At 35.9% G+C, this 6,795-nt stretch overlaps 1 pseudogene; it reads right to left on the reverse strand.

Moving 5' to 3' along the window:
* Positions 1-1,971: 1,971 nt before the first annotated feature.
* LOC107141201 lies at positions 1,972-3,342 on the reverse strand (annotated as a pseudogene).
* Positions 3,343-6,795: the final 3,453 nt, after the last annotated feature.

Here is a 6,795-nt window from a genome sequence, read left to right on the forward strand (position 1 = left end):
AGTGTCTGTGTTGAAGTTTTTTTTTTTTTTTTTTTTTTTTTTTTTTTTTNGTGGCTCAGTTGTTAAGCATCCCTAGGTTCAATCCCTGGTAACTCCCCACCTCCACTTTTTTTTTTCTTTATTATGGCCAGGGACTTTTCTAGGCAATTTTAGTTGCCTAGTGTCTGTGTTGTAAGCCTTTTTTTTTTTTTTTTTTTTTTTCCTTTTAATAATTATTGTTTTTAACCTCGAATTTTATACCTAAATCTTTTTATACCTAAATCATTGCCATTTCCTTGCCCTTTATATTGGCAACATTCTTTACAGATGATATAAATTCTGAACAAGAAATTATGTTACATAAATTTCTAGGTAAGAGACTTTCAAACTTTCTTTCTGGCCAAAAGAGAAGAAATGTGTGATCAGCTATCAGTATTAGCAGCAATTGTCGAGTTGGCTCTGTCGATTTTCTTAGCCACAGAAGAAAAGCTGTGAGAGGGGCAGCCAGAAATGCAGAATATCAAAGGGGAAGGCAGAAATCCACCAGCTAAGCTCTGACGATGAAAGAAAACTGCACCCATGAAAAGCCACAGCATGTACCTTTCTCCAAACAGTTAATGGAACAAATGCCCCGAGAATCACCTGAAACCATGAGTGGTTTCTATGGAAACCTCCATCCATTTCTGTTCTGATGACATTTGAATAAATGTGAATAGACCAATGCTTTAGCTCTGCTGCGTGCACATACAGTGGGGATGGCACTAATGGGTTTACCTTAGAATCATTATTAACCACAGCAGCAAAAGAGTGTCATTCTGTCTTCACGCACAATTCCACACTCCTCCTTTCTTCCAAAGAATCTGGGATCAGTCGACAAAAACAGTACTTCTAACATGACTAGAACATATTGTAGGAGGCTAAAACTCCTTTTTCTCATTCCTGTAATAATTCCAAATAGCAGATAATTGACATTTTCATAGTCTAAGAAAGTAATTCTGGTGTCTTTTATTCTGTGAATATCATTTATGCCAAGGCCACATTCTGCTTTAATAGCTATCTGTTTCCCTCCAGTTAGATGGAGCCTGCAAAAATTACATGCCTAGGACTTCTCTTTCCTGTACAAATATCACTTTATCCCAAGGGAGAGATATAAGAAAAAGAAAGGCTGACAGCAAAGGGACAAACAGAAAAACTAGTATTAGATGAAACTTGTGAAAACAAGGGTGACCCATACTGACTGTAACTCATACCCTATCCTTAAAAATAATAGGAAAACCTTTATCTCAAGCAAGATATGATGAAGAGATTTGACTTGCAATCAGATCACAGGCTGTGAACTGCAGAATAATTTGGTAGTATTGCTTTGAGGGAATACTTGATTTAAATGATTTGATTTGATTAGCATTCTCAATATCACATTTGTGTACAACAGAGTCCTAAGGCAGTTCTTGAGCTAAGACCCTAGGTAATGCCAAATGACATAATGGAGTGGATGCAACACGTTCTTGTATTTGAATAAACATGGGTTTTTGCACTTGTTTGCTTACTGGCTTTGTGACCTTAGGAAAGTTATTTATCCTTCGTGAGCCTTAATGTCATCATGTATAAATTAGAAATACTAATTTCTAGTTCTGGAGTTGTTATGAAGATTAGAAATAATGAATAAACAGTGCTTGGATCATAGGAGTTGATTCATAATGGTAGCTATAATTGTTTGGCAATAAAGTTTCCTTTTGGGGAAAGATTCAGAACCAGTACTCAACTTTATATATATACACACACACATATATATATATTTTAGTTCTTGATAAACCCTTATTTTATTCATTTGTTTATATGTGATCCTGAAAATTGAACCCAGTGCCTCACATATGCTAGGCAAGTACTCTACCACTGCGCCAAAACCCCAGCCTATTATTTTATTCTTTGTTTAAGTCCTTAGACAAAAATAATTTCATACTTGAAGATTGTATCCCTTCTATTTCTATTTCATTTTTTTAATTTCAAAATCATTTTTATTGTAGCCAAAACAGTGGAATTAACTGTACATAATAAACTATTTCATATGTACACATTTTAAGTTATAGGAAAAAAGTTGATTTTGTTAGATAGTGTTAAACAACATTAAAATTGCATACATTAGTAACATAACTCAACATCCTTAATTTGGTATAAGTGGGACACATTTTCTTGCTTTCCTATATTCTGCTAAATCACCATACCTAAACTGTTTTATAAAACTGATATGCTGAAATTTAACTTTACTGTTTTTGCTTATGCTCTGATTTCAAACAAAAACTTTTCATAAGTTTCCTTGAGGAAACTCTGGGTCCATCTCATCATTAATATCATCCAAATATAGATCACCACTCCCTGATAAATCTCTTCCATTTTCTTCATAATCTGGAGACGAGTCCTCTATTTCAAGTAGTTCTTGATATTTCTCTGGGTCATCTGGTTCAGCTGCTGCAGTGAAAGCAACACCATCACATGTATAAAATGTCGGTTCATTCATAAAGTGTTAGGATCATTTCAGGTGTTGCTCCTCTGTATGTTGAAGTTGCATGGACTCTAACCCAGTCACATGACCACAGTTCTACAAGCTTCAAAAGCATCTGTTTTACATCTCTGCTGCAGTTTGCATCTAACACAACATTTTCAATTCTCTGAATAATTTCTTCCATATAAGCCTTTCCTTTTTCCTTCCAGGCATCTTCCAAAACTGACCCTGTCAACTTCAGTAATTTCACTGCACAAATTAACTTGTCATCCATCAGATTAGAGAAGAGGGCAGTCAGCAATTCCCACAGACCAACCTGAAGGATATCTGCTCTTGTAACCTGTCCATTTGTTCCCTTGATTTCCGAATTAAGATCAAGTTCTCCCAGAAAGAGTACAAACACATGAAATCGTTTTGGAGTCACTTCATCTCCTTTTCCAGCCTGATCTTTAACTTCATCTTTGAAGTAGCAATTGGCGGAAGTTGCCATGCTGTGGACTTATTGTCACATGATGGGGCAGGTAATTACTTAGGCCAGCTCCCATATAAGAGAAATTTGGAATAGAAGTAGCCTGTTGGTAGATGAGTTCCACCAGGTCTTGCAAAGCATCATCTATTGTAACTCAGCCATTGGGGTCTCTGCAAACTATTCAACTTCAGTTTCAAAATTGCCAGGCTGCTCTGTAAGATGATTCAAAAAATCCTGAACATAGAGTGGGATAATCCTCACAACCATCCTTGTAGGATTCTGTATAATTAGAAGAATAACCTAAAGTCTAAAATTCAGGGGCGTTCACAGACAGTTTAGACATTAACACAGGAGCCACAACCACCTGGAGTTTAGCCATTGCTGACTCCAAGTTCTGCTGTGGGATTTTATCCTGTGAACTAGGTGGAGCTCTTAGGGGACTTGTTTGTTCTGCCTCCCAAATGAACGCTTGACAGCTTTTCTTTTCCCCTCCATCTTTTTCAAGGAGTTGGTTTAAAATGGGGGGGACTTCTTTTACTATTTCTTAATCATCATCTTTGCTAATATCAATGCTGTATTTGTAATTGTGTAGTATCTGAGCCAACTTTCATTAACACCAGGGAAATAAAGTAATTTTCTAATGACTTTAACTTGTTTAGGTTTTATACATATAGTCATTCCTTCCCAGTCATAATTTCCTCTTATATTCTCACTGACTCTGCAACCTAGAGAATTTTTTTATGATGACATTGAGATTACACATATACAGTAAGAGGTGTTATGAGACATAGTATGGATGGCAGAGTGGGAAGCATGATTTCAGCTGTGAGATTTGGAGAGAGAGACTTTGAACCCCTGTCCCTCTGTATCTGCATGATCCTTTAAGAAGCTCAGATGGAATGTACTGTGGCATTAAGTTATTATGGGCAGAGATAAGATCAGTAGCCTCAAGTCTTACAGAATTGGCTGACAAATAGCAAAGTGAGTTCCATGCAGCTTAACCAAACATCATCCTGCCAAGGGAGTTTTCCTTTGAAACCTAACCCACAGGTCCATGGAGGGGGCTATGACACAATGAAAGTGGGCCAAAAAATAAGGTGGACAATTTTAGAATCATTGCAAAAATGGAGTGTGGAAGCTAGCAGTGCACATACAAACCCTCAGTCTTATCTCTTTAGTTTGCAGATGAGAATTTTCCTGATGAAATAAAGAGCACCTAAAGGCATCCAGCTATTGCTTGGAGAGTATGAATTTTACCTGGTATCATCTCCCACTTTCATCCTTCTTTCAAGGTCATATGTTGCATCTTGCAGGTAGATAGGCCCTTCTTGCTTATAAAACTAAAGCTGACTTTATTTTTTTCTTTATACAACTTAAAACACTGCTACTGCTCATCTATTTCACGAAGTCATTCCATATAGCTATATAACTTTAAAAAGTTCACCTTGATTATGAAATTTTATAGCTCAGTGGTAGAACATGTCCCTAGCACGTATGATGCCTTCAGTTCTATCCAGTATTGCAAAAGGAAAATAAAAAAATCAAATACATATTTTCACACTTACCAGTGATAAAGTTTGAGCTGCCCCAAAACTGTTAACTAATTAATTGCATAAGATATTTTATCTATTGAATCATATCATGATTAATAAAGATGGTAATTACCAAATGAAGAATATATGACTAACAAGATGATATATAATTAAAAAATGTGAACATTCTTTGAGCTCAAATTTTCATAACAGTCCTTGTGTTTATGCATGTACTATCCTACATTTTCAAGCATTTTGTCTGTTTCTTATGAACATATCAATAAGAAAGCAATGTTAGAGAACTAGACTTTGTAAATATATAATTGTTGAGTGAGAATTAAGTGGTGAAAGATTTGGTCTTTGGGGTCAGACAACTTGGATTCGATGCTGGCCTTACCATTTGTTTATTGTGATATTTTGGCCCATTTCCCCACTGGGTTTTAATGTTCTCATCTGAAAAATGATGAATTAGGGAAAAAGAATCAAATGAGATGAAATATATAAAATACTTGTAGTGCTCATTAATTTTGACTAATATTAATATTTGTATTTGGATTATTATTCCTATATGAAAAATTTGCAATACTGATTCCGTAAAATCTTGACACTTTTTGTGAATGGGTGTTTCAAATTAATTCTGTTATTGACGTTTTTTGAATTTTAGTGCAGGATTTACTCTAGTAGGTGTAGGATTTCACTTAACGTTCAGTTCATTCAAACAAAACAAAATATATATTTGCTAGTTTAACTAATCATTTGTGTGCTATTTAAGTTCTGACCACATGGGGGCAATATGGTACCTTTTATGATAAGGCATACAGCTGGAAGAAAAAAAAATATTTTAAAGCCATTAAGAATCATGGATACAAAATTAAAACTAAAGGCTCCATAATGATCCTCTTATCCAAATTTTCACTTACCAGTTGAAGGAATGGAGTTCCAAGGAGGCCAATTAGCAAGTCCAGTCACTCAATTGATGTCTTTTGAAGGTAGAACAAAGAACATTTGACATTAAGAGTAGCAATAATAATTACATTATCGAAGCACCTAGCTATTTTAGAAGATTATTTTTATTATATGTTAATATTTTGTGGGACGGTGTTTGGGAGGAAATTGAATATTACTGATAATGAATGAGCCTCTGAAATGGTCCTTTTTGGAAAAGTAGAAAAACACAAAGAATCTCATTTGTGAAAAGACTTAAATGTGCACTTGAAGGCAGGAGAGTGAACTGTGTGACTTCTCAAGGTTGTCATTAATATTTTGCTCACAACCATGTGTTTGTGACTTGTCTCAGAACTGCAGCACTGTGTCCAGGGAGCAGCAGCAATGGAAGGGCACATGTTGGTTTTGCCTGGAAATTTCCCAGTTTTATTTTTGAATCTCCTTTTCTCAGTCTCCCAATTCCAGGTACATGGCATTTATATATAACCACATATGCAACAGAATCATGCAAATACCTACTCACAAATGGTAGCTCCGTAGTGGGAGGACTTGGGGCAGGGGATTGATTTAATTTTATTAGTTTTCCTCATGCACTTTCCTTTCCCAAACTTCCCCAATAAACACTTATTAGGAAGTATAGGTCAATGGCATGTTTTCTCTAGAAATCCAGTCTTCCATTTCCTTCTGCCTCCTTAATATCTTTCAAATCTTTGTCATCCTTTTCTTCTCCTAGTCCATCATTTTGTCTCATCTCTATTACTGCATTAGCCTTGGAAATGGAAACTATGCTGAATAATGTTTTATTCAACAAGTTTACATAGTTAATTACATAGTTTATGTGTCAACTTGACTGGGCCATGAGGTACACAGATAATTGTCCAAATAATATTCTAGACATTTCTGGATAGCTACTTTGGATAAGATATTTGAATTTTTAGACTGCATGAAGACAATTGCCCTCTGTAATGTTGGAAAGACTCATCCAATCAATAAAGGCCTGAATAAAGCTAAAGACTAACCCTCCCTGGGTGAGAGGATTCCTCCTGCCTGCTTGCCTTTGTACTGGGACACTGGCTTTTTTTCTGCCTTTAGACTCAAATGGATCCATTAGTTTCCCCCGAGTCTTCGACCTGCTGGCCTTACTTTTAGAACTACCCAGCAGCAGCTTTCCTTGTTGTTAGGCCTTCAGACTCAGACAAACAAAATCATTGGGGCCTCCTGTTTGCTGACTCACCCTGCAGATCCTGGGACTTGCCAGCCTCTCTAATTGTATGAGCCTGTTCCTCCTAATAAATCTCTCTCTCTCTCTCTCTCTCTCTCTCTCTCTCTCTCTCTATATATATATATATATATATATATATATATATATA

The sequence above is a fragment of the Marmota marmota genome, unplaced genomic scaffold (genome assembly GCF_001458135.2).
Source record: "Marmota marmota marmota unplaced genomic scaffold, marMar, whole genome shotgun sequence".
Lineage (NCBI taxonomy): Eukaryota > Metazoa > Chordata > Mammalia > Rodentia > Sciuridae > Marmota > Marmota marmota.